This window comes from Narcine bancroftii, chromosome 1, assembly GCF_036971445.1.
Source record: "Narcine bancroftii isolate sNarBan1 chromosome 1, sNarBan1.hap1, whole genome shotgun sequence".
Lineage (NCBI taxonomy): Eukaryota > Metazoa > Chordata > Chondrichthyes > Torpediniformes > Narcinidae > Narcine > Narcine bancroftii.
The window spans coordinates 323,703,105-323,717,733 of record NC_091469.1 but is presented as its reverse complement, the minus strand read 5'-3'; the positions used below and the strand labels follow the sequence as shown (position 1 = coordinate 323,717,733).

At 38.8% G+C, this 14,629-nt stretch overlaps 1 protein-coding gene across 5 annotated transcripts in view; it reads right to left on the bottom strand.

Annotated features, from left to right (window-relative positions):
• The window catches only part of elmo1 (engulfment and cell motility 1 (ced-12 homolog, C. elegans)), a 339,660-nt gene that overhangs the window by 257,387 nt on the left and 67,644 nt on the right, over positions 1 to 14,629 (bottom strand). For 4 of the 5 annotated variants that reach the window (XM_069907380.1, XM_069907390.1, XM_069907389.1 and 1 more), the window contains exon 2: positions 4,496 to 4,731. The gene's annotated coding sequence lies outside the window, so the exon portion shown is untranslated. Of the gene's footprint in view, positions 1 to 2,025; positions 2,137 to 4,495; positions 4,732 to 14,629 lie in introns of all 5 variants that reach the window. The other variant, XM_069907387.1, reaches the window with a different exon arrangement.

Sequence of the window (14,629 nt, the reverse complement as noted above, 5' to 3'; positions counted from 1 at the left end):
TCGGCTCCGTGTGCCTTTGCAAAAACTTTGAAGAGTGCCCAAGAGATTTCACTAATGGATTGTTGTTTTGAAAAAAGTAGATGAAAGAACTTGGAGGAGCAGGCTGTCTGGGAGTGCTGCTTGCTGTTCAAAGAGGGTCATGTGGTTTTGCAAGTACAGAGGGAGTCAAACAGGCTTTTTTCTGAGAGAGAAAAAAAGAGAAAGATCAGTGCTGCAGTTTTACATTCAGCAGCAGCAGCTGGGACTGGAACAGGACAAGCTGGCAAGCTTGTGGAAAAACCCCACTTGGAAGATGGGTTGCAAGTGCTTAGTTCAGCCTGGTCAAGGACCTTGTGGTTCATACAAGAGGAGAGGACTGACTGCCTAATGTTTCACTTGAAATAAGAGAAACAAAAAGGAATTCTGTGGTGATCTGAAAGAAAGAGGTTATCATCTGGAAAACCCCGATGGGGCAAGTTTCTTCAGCAAGACACTGAAGTGGCTGATCAGAAGGAATCAGGTGTGAGTGTCCAGCGAACAACAAATCTCTCTCTGAAAACTGACAAGAACCTTCTTGAACGGTAACCATTTACCTTTCAAGTACCAAAGCCTGGTGAACATCATAAATGTTAAATTCTGTGCACAGTATAAATTGCCTGCAATCAGGGAACTTGGAGGAGTGAGAGGTGAGATTGGACTGTGAATCAAAGAATTTTTTAAAACTTACCCACACTTTACATACACGTACGCTTAGAATTAGAAGGGGATTAAGTTAGGTTAGTTAAGTTAATAGTAACAAGTTAAAGTTTGACCCTGTTTTCATGTTTAAAAATAATTAAAAGCAACTTTTGTTTAAATAACCATTTGTCTTGGTGAATATCTAATGCTGCTGGGTTTTGGGGTTGTCTGGGCTCGTAACAGGTCAATTACTATTGTCATATGTGCACAGATATCATGAAATATAGTGAAAGCTCAGTTTTCAGGTGCTATTCAGGCAGCCCAGAGAGAGAAAAAAAAAAATCGCCATTCTCTGGCACAATTTTGAATTTAAATTAAGGATTATAAATCATGTCAATAATTAGCTTTGAGTTTTATGAGCTTTAAATTCAGTAATGTCTCTTGTGCACATGGACTGCAAGTGGCCACGTTTTTCTCCAGTCGAGCCCACAACAAATTCAGAGGGTTTTTATTAAAGAGGCTACACCCAAACTTTGCCAAAAATATATTGGTTCTCCACCCAATCCGTATTTATAATTCCAATAAAGCCGTCAATTACAACTGAAGTCCTTATTTCTCTCTGCACCACAACAACCAGATAAAGCAGTCAAATTGCCATTTTACAGTCTGCAAGTACAACCCCTGAATAGTACACACCCATGGAAAATGAAAAAGAAAGGGGATGACAGCGCACAGTTGGTGAGGCTGCATCTGCGGAAAAGAACGCTGTCAGACCTGCTGAACGTGCCCAGCAATTTCTGTTCTCATTTCAGATATCCGGCCATTGCAATCTCTTTCAGTCTTTTCATTGAGTTTTATAGAACAAGCACACATTGCATAGAGAAGACAAGGTTACCAAATATGAAGAACTCAAGTACATTTCCAAAAATAAAATAATTACGATATAGCCTTCTCCATACAATTTGTTAGAATGACAAAAAAAAAGAACTCTAATCCCCTAATGAGAAAATCTGGATGTTTTGACATAAAATGAAAGGTAGCACTATTCTGCTGAATCTATAAAACATGACTAACTGAAGGAAAAGCCATGTACATAAATAAATACATTCAATGATCACAAAAATAGTCCATAAAAAGACTCAAAATTTGATGAAAATTAATGTTAGCACACAATGCAGAACACCTGATCTTTTCTAAATTAGGGCAAGACATGGCATAACCACTAAGTGTTAGTGGGTGGATCAGAATCTTTCCATCTAAGTAGGGTAGCTCTATGTGTAAATAGTACGACTTGACAATCAGGTGAAGAAATTAGCTCGTTAATGTCATCTAACACTCCAAACAAAGCCATTAAGGGTGCAAGATTACCTTGTACTGACAAAACACGAATTGCGATCACATTCTCTTGATTTTCATGCAAGGTCCCGTCCCATTCCCCTTGCACAAGCAAATACAGCCCTTGTCATTTCTTCTCTGTGGCTGCGCAAGAAAATTCAAAACTCCTGCTTCAATGGTGATGCGGCCAAATGGGTGGGGGCAATAACTGATCACCACACCAGACAAATTGAAATGTTGTGAATAGTGCGGACAAAGCTTCGCCAAAAATACCTATTTTAATCTGCCTGGATTTCTGTTCCAATAACTTAGTTAATTTTAATTCTCAGCTATCAATAGAACCTAAATGCAACAAGATTTGCATTTTATTAGACTGAGGGAGGAAGACGGGTAATGAGAGTTAAAATGATCACGATTGATATGTATGTGGCTAAAGACAAAAATAGACTGAGGGATGAAGACGGGTAATGAGAGTAAAAATGATCACGATTGATATGTATGCGGGTAAAGAGGTATAAGAGTGAATAGAGACAATGAGCATACATGAATGTATCTGTACTTAGAGGAAAATATAGATAGTATAGACAAGAATTAATAAGGGAAGGTAATGGAATAGAGAGAATAAGGAGGGAATTAAAAGAGTGACCTTTGTGACATATGAAAAGTGAAATCTTTTCTGGGGGAGGCGGGGTGGGGGGAAATAGCAGTCACTGCAAAATCAGTTGACGCTTGCGAGTGGATTCGCAAATCCAAATGGAGAGGGGAGATGTGGTTGTCCAACAAGGGATAAAGGACAACTCAGGAGGGGAAGGGGAGATTGGGGATAAATAAGATAGAAATAGGAGAATAAGGAAAATGTTGGATGTTGTAGGAATGTTGTCTTATAAAGAGTTGAAAATAAGAAAACAGAAATGGAAAAGGAGGAAAGGTAATGATGGAAAAACGGAAAGAGAAGATAAACAAAATATAAAAGGGCTACGCTGAACTATATGTCTTTAAATATTAATGGAATACATAACCAAATTAAAAGGAAGAAACTACTAAATTTAAATGAATAAATGTATTCCATTAGAAAAAATAACATATAGTTTAAGAAATAATATTGAAATATTCGAACAAGTATGGGAGCCTTACATTAAATACAATAGCGAAAACCTACCGCGGACAAACATTACCTAAGTTGATGGAAGGAGAAGGAAAGAAAAGAATGAACTCTGTAGAATTTCTGGTGTATTTTTGTTGAATGACAACATTGTCTGACTGAATTAATGCAACCTAGATTGTATACCTAAAATGGATGAGGGGGGGGTGGGGGGGGTGGTTTGGGAGGAAAGGGGGGGGGGAGAAAAAGTCACTGTATATGTGTGAAAAAGAAATAGTGTATATCATGGCTAATGTGATTTATGGTGTGAAAAATAAAAAAATTTAAAAAAAAAAGATTTGCATTTTATTAATGCATATTTTTGGGGGGTTTTGGATTGCATTTCTTTGGAAGATGTTTATTTGAACAGTGCAACTAACTCAGGCACAACACTTACACAGGAAGTAATTAAACCTTGTGTTTCAGAGGAAAGTCACAAATGGATCACTCAGTATAAAATAAATCTTCACCTCTGAAGATCGGAAATTGCTTAGAGAGATCGAAAGTGGGTGGTGTGTGTTCATTTTAATCTTAACTTCTAGTTTCTACTTGGTTTATGCCAAGAACTACAACCATGGAGAGAATCCCCAAATTTGCTTGCAGAGGAAGCATGTCTCCTGGACTCTGAAGGAGCTCCAGAGGGTTTCCATCACCCAGTTTCTGAGAGAAACCCCGACGGAAACTCCCCAAAATTTGAAAGAAACGAAAGGCTGAAGTGACGTGTCGTGACACGTGCACACCAGACATGCACGATCCCTAGAATTCAAACAATCATCAGTTCCTGTAGTTATAAATGGTGAGTTGTGTATCTGCAGCAAATATTTTAATCTGTCTTTAAACAGGTCATTGAGGGCCTCCTGGAATAGGCATGGATCTGGCAGAAGCATGGTAACTCAATCCAAATTTCCCACCTCTGAAAAGTAGCAAGATTATTCATTCCACTTGCAGGAATAAATCAGAGACTGATTTCTAGATTAACTCAACTGCTGCAATGGGGAATTAATAAATGATTGTTCATATGTTTTTCCACAATACTTTCATTTCTTACTCCAAACTTAATTGTGTACTGGGTACTCCCAAAGTACACCCAACTGAATCTTTCGAGACCATTTCAAATTCTAATTATGACATATTATTGTAGAAAGAACAACCCCACCCTATAACATTCAAGAGCAGTATTGCCTTCATGGAGGAAATGAAGTGCACGAATGAAGTAACTACATCAGGAAATCCTGTCCCCAAACCCGTTCTCCACGAGTCAAGTGCAAATAAAATGCAGGCAAAATTCAAGCAGCCTCCATCGACCCAGGGGCACCACCCAGCAGCTTGCACAGAGCAGATCATCCTCTTGGTAAAACTTACTGTTTCATGTCCAGCTAACAACGACCGTTTAATTTCATGCTCCACCACAGAAATTCAAGAAGTTGTCGTGGGCGCGTAGCTTACGCTGGCAGCAATTTGAAAAGGAAGTAGAGTTTACATCACGGCTCTGCTCAAAGGAAGCTGTATAATTGAACAGGGCACAAGCATGATGTATCCACGTCAGTAGGGGAGAAACCGCAATTCCCAGTTCCAAGCAGGTGAAGCAAGAAGTATTTCTGAAAGCAAAAAATTAAAATATATTAGAGCGCTGCACAAATTAACATCCTGATTAATTAAACATACAACTTCTGCAAATTTGAGAATAATTCTATACCATGTTCTTTTGAAAGAATTTCTGAAAGTTACACTTTCCCATCTTGGAGAGAGAATCTGCCTTGTTCATTTGTACAAATCCACCAAGTCCATGCACATTACACTTGGAATTTGAAGATGCAAACGGAGCCCAAGTAAATCTAACCTAAATTTCATGGGCACAAGTTTTTAAAATGAATACATTTCTGGGGTTATTCAAGCATGGTTTGCACTGTTTTGATTTGCTTGAAGTTTGTCATGGAAAAGATGGCACAGCAGGCTGGAAAAAAAAACTCGGCACTTGAAACAAATAAAAGCTTGCCTGCCCACTGAGGCCATCAGGATCAAAACTATTCCAGACTGACGACCGAGATGTGGGCTTCCATTGATGGCTAATTAAGTTGATTCAGGAACGTATTCTATTATTTCTTCACTGAAAGAAAAGTAATTTGTTTATCTCTGCTATACATGCAGTAGTGCAAGGGGATGGCAGGGAGCCTGACCACAGAACACTGGCCCTTCGACCCACAATGTTGTGCCAGCCCATGTACTCCTTAAAACAAAGTACTAAACCTCCCTACCCCATAACCCTCTATTTTTCTTCCATCCACGTCCTGAGTGCAGAGAAGAATCTCAGAAAAGGCACCTTGGGGCTACTGCCTCCAGTTTTGGGGCCCAACATTCAAATCTGGTTCAAATGCATAGCGAGGGTCCTGGCTGGGTGTTCCTTTCTAAACGCGTTTTAACTATTGCAACCCAGTTTTAAATCACATGGGATGGACCTAGTTGATTGACTGACTTAATTAACACTGATTCATAAATCTAATTTGGGGGAAATAAAACACATCTCAGTCATCAGTCTGGAACAGTTTTGATCTTGATGGCTTCAGTGGGAATGCAAGCTTTTCTAAATACAAAAAGTGTTAGGAGATAACTTTGGCTGACTACTGCAGTGAAGAGAGACTGCAACCATTCCAGAAGGCAGTTGACGGATACCATCGGGCAACCTGGCTGAATGATGAATGCTGTCCTTGGCATAGGTGGGCGCACTCCAAAAGAATTAACATTGGGATCAACAGGAACAATCTATTTTGAAGGTCAGCCAGGTGCTGTCTTAAGCCATGATTTAAGCTGAGCTGATGGCTTGTGGGTCCTTGGTGACGCTGGCAATGAGAGATCAAGGCCACCGACATCACAAGCATACAGACATACAAGCGTAAAAGTAAAACCACAATGCTGGAGAAACTTGGCAGATCAAACAATGTCCTTTATGTAGCAAAGGTAAAAATACATCACCAACATTTCAGGCTTGAGCCCTTCATCAAGGTATGGAAAAATTGTCGGCAGGCGTCTGAACAAAGGAGTGGGGGACGGAGGGGTGGTCGCAAAGGCAGGAGGTAGTAGTTGGAGAAGGAAGGGAGGGGACAGCAGTGACCAGGGGGAGAAAGGATAGAGGGGGGGGAAGAGAAGTGGGGTGGGGAAGAGAAGAGAAGGTTAGCAGAAACTGGAAAAATCCATGTTAATGCCATCTGGCTGGAGAACGCCCAGACAGAAAATTGGTTCCTCCAATTTACAGGTGGTCCTGGTGGGATAGTACATGAGGCCATGGACAGATATCTGAGTATGGGTGTGTGACACAGAAATGAAATGGTTGGCTACTGGGAGGTGTCTGTCACTGGTACAGATAAGGCGAAGGTGCTCAGCGAAACAATTTCCTTGTCTCCGATGTAGAGAAAGCCACGCTTCCCCCCCCAAACTTTTTCATTCGGACGCCCGCTGACATTTTTCCTCACATCTTGATGAAGGGTTCAAGCTCAAAATGTCGGTGATGTAATTTTACCTTTGCTACATAAAGGCTAAATTATTTTGCCTGCTGAGTTTCTCCAGCACTGTGTTTATACTTCAACCACAGTGTCGACAAATTTTTGTATTTTACTAGACATACAAGTGTATCGGGAGAGACAAACTTAAATACCACAAGATCAAGTGATTGAAACATTGCTGAGAAGCAACTGGGCCCAGTCATCCAGAGCTGGATCTTTGAATGGAACAAGTTACACATACATCCCATTATGGAAGCCACACAGTCCACCGGTCTAATTGTTGAATGTGAGCTTTAATTATAATGGCCCATAGAGCGGGGGTGGGGGGGCGGGGGGGTGTGGAGAACATTTCCTCTAGATCAGGGGTGTCAAACTCAAATTCACGGAGGGCCAAAATTAAAAACTTGGACTAAGTCGAGGGCCGAACTAAATATTTATTGAAAATTTTCAACAACATCTGCATGTTTTCTCTTCTTTCAACATATGTAATGTTAAACTTTTTCTTATTAAAATAAATGTTTAATAATAGTTTTGGATAAACTCTTTCCAGAGCATTAACAAATGAGAAATAAAATATTCAATAAATAATATTTCTCTATAGAGGATTTGTCAAATGTTGCTAGTGTGCTGTCGAATAGTAAAATCTGAGGGCTATTGAGAATGTGGGAGAATAACATGATTCCTGAAACAATCAAATGGGTGACTGATTGTGGGCATGAACTCTAGCAGGGTTATTTGTCATGCCCTTTTTCCATTGGTACAGATATCCTTTGATTTACACACTTTTCAAGTTTTATGCCTAATGAGCTTGTATCCAGGTGCAGGACCATTTTTAACCAGGAATCTATTTATCACTGTGACATGAAACTATTGGAAGATCGTTTTATCCTGAGATTAAAGTTCATAATCCTTACTCAGGCCTGTGTGCGAGAGGGCGGGGTTTGCGGGCGATCGGGTTGGACAACGACAGTGCGGGGGCATTGGCTCTCGCTGCAGGGCAGCATCTCGGCGGATCAGCGGCCCCGTCACCGTGAGTCGCGGGTCGGCCTGCGGCAGGGAGGGGGAGTGAGCAACGGTCTTGGCGAGGTCAGGCCCAAGGCCTCCGGTTCCGGGCACTGGGAAGCGGCCTTGGTTTCCCCTGACACCGGCCAGGCCCCAAAACCAGAGTCCACGGTGAGACCCTGCAACGTAAACAGAGGAGGTGGGAGCGATTAGCGGGCTGACGCCAATGCATTCTGGGATTTGTTGTATTACTGTGCATGCGCTATACTGGCGCGGCGGCCAGCGGGCCACCTCTAATACATTTTTGAAATGATCTTGAGGGCCAAATATAATTATATCAGGCCAGAGTTTGACATGAGTGCTCTAGATGATCGTTTTCAAACTGAGCTGCAGTACTTTTTACTTCAGAATTAGCACTGTGACCTTTCAAATCTGTTACTCCATATTTTCCACATCTCTTTGAAATAAGCAGACCAGAAACAGTGGGCTAAATTTAAAACAGACTATTTTTATCTTGATTTCTGTTTACTAATATAATTATTTCCCCATTTTTCTTTCAGAATTGTTGTTGCCTTTCAATGAACCATTGTCTGCAGGTACACAAGACAATGTGAAGCTGAAAACATCACATCACATGCTAACAATGTGATTCTGGCTGCTTGACAGACTAGCATTGACAACAAGCAGAGTCAGGGAAGCAATAATGAGGCATAAAACCACAGCCACCGCACAGTGACTGGATGATTGCAATGGTCATAACACTGAAAATAAACAGGGCAGACCAGCCATCCCCCTTGCCTGACTCTCAAGACAGAGCACTTATAAAAAAGGCAGCAGGCCAACTACAAAGGATTGCACTCCTGCTGATGACCTTGTTAAAGAGGGCCTGACTTAAAATTTTCCACACTGCTAATGGATGGAGGGACAAACCGACACGTGCATAGCATGCCTTACAACTTGAAGCTGTCTCAAATGAATTTGCAGACAACAGGTTGGCTTTCATCTTTGTTTCAATGCAGGCAAATTTGGAGCAGACAATTTGTTTTCAGCGGTTCTTTCACCAGCATTACCAGATAAAGAATGAGTTCAATTCCTTTGTGGAGCTGGTCAGGAGATGAAGTGTCTGCAGACACCACGATCGAAGTAGAAACATGACACTGGAGAAACTCAGCGGGTCAAACAGCGCCCTTTATCCAGCAAAGATACATCACCAACATTTCAGGGCTTGAGCCCTTCTTCAAGGTATGAGCAAAATGTCAGCAGGCACCTGAACGAAATGGTGGGGGGAGGGGAAGGAGTTATTTATCTTTGCTACATAAAGGATGCGGTTTGACCTGCTGAGTTTCTCCAGCTTGGTGTATTTACTTGAACTCAATCCTGAGCCAAAAAAAAAGTATTCATCAGCAAACCAAGGAGTTTTGTTTCACCAGACAACCAAGTTGACAAGTTCACCCCAGGAGATGCAAGCCATAAAACATGCCAATATGGTAACCATGTATAATCCAGTTATTCACAATCTACGACTGGGAGATTAACACTGCAATGATAATAATGACTGTTGCAAAAATACTGTCAAACAATTTTTCATGCTCCCTGAAAGACACCACCTCCACTCTCTCAGTGCTACATCAGCAGGATTATGTACTTGAGGCTCGGAACTGAGACCACCCATCACCCAAATGATTTAGAGAACAGCTACAACAGGTAAAGACCCTGTAGATCTGAAGCACCAGCAATCTGACATATTCCTACTGATGTGCTGGAGATGCTCCTGTTGCAGTGGAGAGTAGTCATTCAGTGTCAACAGTTATATTCTCAGAGAAGAACTGCTCTGGACTAGCATGTGTCCTTTCAGATGCACATTCTGACTTTTGACCATCAATACTTTTATCAGTACAAGTTGGGGTAGCACGACCGGACCAGGCTTCAAATCCCACACTGTCTGCAAAGGAGTTTGAACGCTCTTCCCGTGTCTGCGTGGGTTTTCCCGGGGGCTCCGGTTCCCGTCCACCATTCAAAACACACTAGATGTGTAGGTTAATTGGGTGTAAATTGAGCGGCACGGACTCGTGGGCAAAATGGCCCATTTCTGCACTGTATGTCTAAATTTAGACAATTCCTATTTAAGAATAGAAACTAATACCATTGAAACACCATCGATCAAGATTTCAGGTTTATTGTCAGAGGACATACGTGACATCACATACAACCCTGAGATTCGTTTTCCTGCAGGCACAGCAGAATTACCACTAATTGGTAGTGCAAAGAAACTGTACACATGTAAACAAATGACTGCGCAATATAGGGAGGAGAAAAGAAAAACAATTAAGTGCAATTAAAGAGTCCTTAAATGAGACTCTGATTGAGTTTGTTGTTGAGGAGTCTGATGGTGGAGAGGGAGCAGCTGTTCCTGATCCTGGTGGGGTGAGTCTTCTAGTACCTCTATCTCTTTGCTGATGGCAACATTGAGAACAGAGCGTGTGCTGGGTGGTGAGGGTCTTTGATGATTGCTGCTGCCCTCCGACGTTCTCGATAGGGTTTTGCCTGTGGTGTCCTGGGCTTTGTCCATTACCTTTTGGAGGGCTTTACACTCAGTCATATTGGTGTCCCCATACCAGACCGTGAAGCAGCCGGTCAGCACACCTTCCACCACACCTCTGTAGAAATTTGACAGGATTCCTGGTGTAATACCAAACCTCTGCAAACTCCTGAGGAAGTAGAGGCACTGACGTGCTTTCTTCACGATGCCATTAGTAGGTTGGCTCCAGGAAACATCCTCAGAGATAGTGATTCCCAAGAACTTAAATTCACTCACCCTTTCCACCTCTGTGGTAAATTGGCATCTCAACTTGGTAAATTTAAGAATCAATTTATGTACAGCAAGTTTCCAAACTCAGGAAGACTTGAACTGACCTCAGGTGTTCCAGGAGGAAGGGACTGCACATTTATATTTAACTCCTGTTTCCAGGCTCAAACAATGGAGGAACAGAGGTAGAAGACAAAAAACACATACTCCATATATTGTACTCAAAAATTTCAGGTCATGAGATCTTTAAACAAGGTGAGAGGAAACATACGAGTGTAACTGTTGTTTGTTTTCCTCAGTTGGGATCTCTCAGAATCCCGTTAACAATTGATGCTGGGATCAAGTGCAATGTACAAACGTGCTGGAGAAACTCAGCAGGTCATAGACCTGACGAAGGACCTGGGCCCGAATCATTGGTTACCCTTTACTATCTGTGGACGCTGCGTGACCTGCTGAGTTTCTCTAGCACTTATCTTTCAATTGGTCAAAAGTGAAAAAAGCGGATCCCAAAAAACAATCCCTTATTTTTTTATTCCACAATTATACTAAACATCGAAATAACAATCATTAACCATAAAAAGAATTAAAGGATTTTGATTTAATATCACTTTAGCCAACTGATAATTCTTCATTCCTCTTTCTATATGTACTCCATGCCATACTTTGAGTATATGCTACAAAATTGGTGTATCTGATTTTCCTTTTAATAATCCTTCATGCCATTTATATCAAATGTGTTCAGAATTGGTTTCTCCTATTTTACTCATTTCAATTTGCACCCTTGCAATCTTTTCATTGATCTGATAACAAGAAGAGAAAAATCTAAGTTGAGCTGCTCTGTCATACTTTTTAAAATTAGGCAATTGATGGCCAATGTCATCCAAGGCATTTTATCCCTCTAAATAAATCTTTTTACACTTTTATTTAAATCCTGAAAAAAAACATTACTGGTACAAAAATTGGTAAAGATTGAAAAAGGTATTGAATTCTAGGAAAAATATTCAGCTTTACACAATTAATCCTTCCTATTAAAGAAATTGGCAAATCTTTCCATCTTAATAAATCTTTAATTTTTCTCAATAAAGGTGTGTATTTTAATTGAAATAAATTATTTAAATTCTTATCAACATTAATTCCTAAATATTTAATTGCACCAGTCTGCCATTTAAATTTTGTCCTTTTCTTAACTTGAACATAGTCTATCTCAAACATTGGCATCACTTCACTTTTATCAATATTTACTTTGTAACCTGATACTAACCCATACTCCGCCAACCAATCATTTACTTTTTGTAATGAGCTTTCAGGGTTTGTAAGATATAAAATTACATCATCTGCAAAAAGACTAATTTTATGTTCTATATCATGTATTTAAAGCCCTCAATCTCACAATCACTTCTAATCACCTCAGCTAAAGGTTCTATAGCTAATGAAAATAACAAAGGAGATAATGGACATCCTTGTCTAGATGATCTTTCCAACAAAAAAGATTTTGCCTATTTGTAATCACCTTAGCCTTTGGAGAATTATATCCAATTTATAAAGTTTGTTGGAATTCCAAAAGCCTTCAGTACTTTAAATAAATAATCCCATTCTAATCTATCAAATGCCTTTTCTGCATCTAAAGCTAAGGACACTAATGGTATTTTTCTTTTCTGAGCCATATCTATTAAACTTAAAAATCTAACAATATTATCAGCTGATCTTCTATTTTTAATAAAACCTGTTTGGTCCATATTAATCAATTTAAGTAAACATTTAGCTAATATATTAGCTATTAAATTGGACAAAATTTTATAATCAGTATTCAATAATGAAATTGGTCTATATGAAGATGGAAGCAAAGGGTCCTTCCCTTCTTTTGGAATAACTTATTAACGCAGTTTTAAATGACTCAGGTAAGTCCCAAAGATCTTCCATTTGATCTAACAATCCCATAAATATCAGAATTAATAACTCTTTAAATTCTTTATAAAACTCCGGAGAAAAACCATCCTCCCATGGAGCCTTATTGTTTGGTAAAACATCAATATATCATATAATTCTGAACTGTAAATGGATTTGTTAATTCTGTCTTCTCTTCTATGCTTAACTGTAGTAAAGTGATTTTGGACAAATACTCGTCTATTTTATCCCCATCCTTTAAAGATATTGATTTCTATAAATTCTTATAGAATTTCATAAACACATCGTTAACACCTTGTGTTTTATAAGTAAGATGACCTGATTCTTCTTTTACAGCTACTATTGTTCTCAATACTTGTTCAGTCTTCAATCGCCATGCTAAAACTTTATATGCTCTATCTCCCAATTTGTAATATTTTTGCCAGGTTCGACTTATATCCCTCTCTATATGTTTGTATTGCATTGAGCTTCAATTTCTTTAAATCCAACATTTTCCTTTGTTCATTATTCCCTCGGTTTTGCAATTCTTTTTTTTATCTTTATTATTTCCTTTTTCCAAAGAATCAACTTCAGACATATATTCTTTTTTTTAAAACCTTAGCCATATAACTTATTATTTGTCCTCTTAAATAAGCCTTCAAAGAATCCCATACCATGATAGTTACAGAATGTTCATTCAGGACAATTAAAATTTTACCTGTTGCCTTATAAAATCACAAAAATCTTTCCTTTTCAGCAATGCTGCATTAAACCTCCATCTATAACCTATATTTTGCTCCTCTTTCAGTAAAACTGACATAACTAAAAGTGAATGGTCAGACAATATCCTCGCTTGATATTTAATACTATGAACTCTTGTTGGGAGCTGAGAAGTGATTAAAAATTATGTCTATACGAGAATATGTCTTATGCCTATAAGAATAAAATGAATAATACCTAATATCAGGATGCATCTTCCTGCAACTATCAACATTTCATTTCATTCATAAAATGTTTCACTTCCTTTGTCACCTTATTTTTAACCATGATTCCTCCTGATCTATTCAACTTGGAATCAAAGGTAAAATTAAAGTCTTCTCCCATAATTATTTTCCTTTTTGCATTAGCTAACTGCATAAAAATATCTTGTATAAATTTTCCATCATCTGTATTTGGTGCATATATATTCATCAAAGTCTAATATTCGAATATATTTTGCAATTTATCATCACATACCTCCCCATTTTATCAGTCTTTACATCCATTATTTCAATTGGTAGACTTTTGTTTATTAATATCGCTACTGCTCTAGCTTTAGAATTAAATGAAAAAGAGAATACCTCCCCTACCCAGTCTCTCTTTAATTTCATATGTTCTATTTCTGTTCAACGAGTTTCCTGTATAAAAGCCAAATCTACTTTGATTTTTTTTCATATAATTCAATAACCTTTTTCTCTTTATCAGATTCTGAATTCCATTAATATTAATACTAATAAATGACAATTTTCCTGCCATTAGACATCAAAATTAAAACCTATATCCCTCCAGCATCCCCCTCCATCTCCCTATCCTACCCAACTCCCCCCCATATATCTTACATCTATAAACAGTCCAAGCTAAAAAAAAAACAAAAAAAGAAAAGAAAGGAAGAAAAAAAGAAGAAAGATATGGAAAAACTCCATAGGCGCATGATGTTAAAGCATCTCTATCACCCTGATCTATAATGGATGCAAAACTGGTCGCATTATTGCCCATGATAGCATAGTGGTCAGCATCACATTCCCCACTAACTCACTCGAAACATCATACCATAGCTTATTATAAGCTTATCAATAGACCCTTTAATCCATTAATCTTATCCAGTCTATTAGATCACACACAATATAGGTTAAACCTTCCTCCCCTTTATAACTCTCTCAAAATGCAATGTATTTTCAGTTACAGCAAAACCTCTTCAGTTATATAACAAATTCAAGTGTCTACAACCATCTGCTGATCTTTAACAGGCAATGAATCGGCATATACCTTTGTTTCATTAGGCTCAGTAAAAAATCTATTCCTCCCTCCTGGGACTAATACTTTCAGTACAGCTGGATATCTCAAAACAAAGGCATAGCCTTTTTTCCTTAACACATCTTTAACCGGATTAAACTCCTTTCTCTTTTTAAACAATTCAAAACTTATATCTGGATACAAAAAAAATCTTAATTCCATTATAAATCAAAGGTGATTGTCTTTCTTTAGTTTGTTTCGCTGTCAGCTCCAATATCTTCTCACTTACTTCAGATTGAAGGAATCTGACAAGTA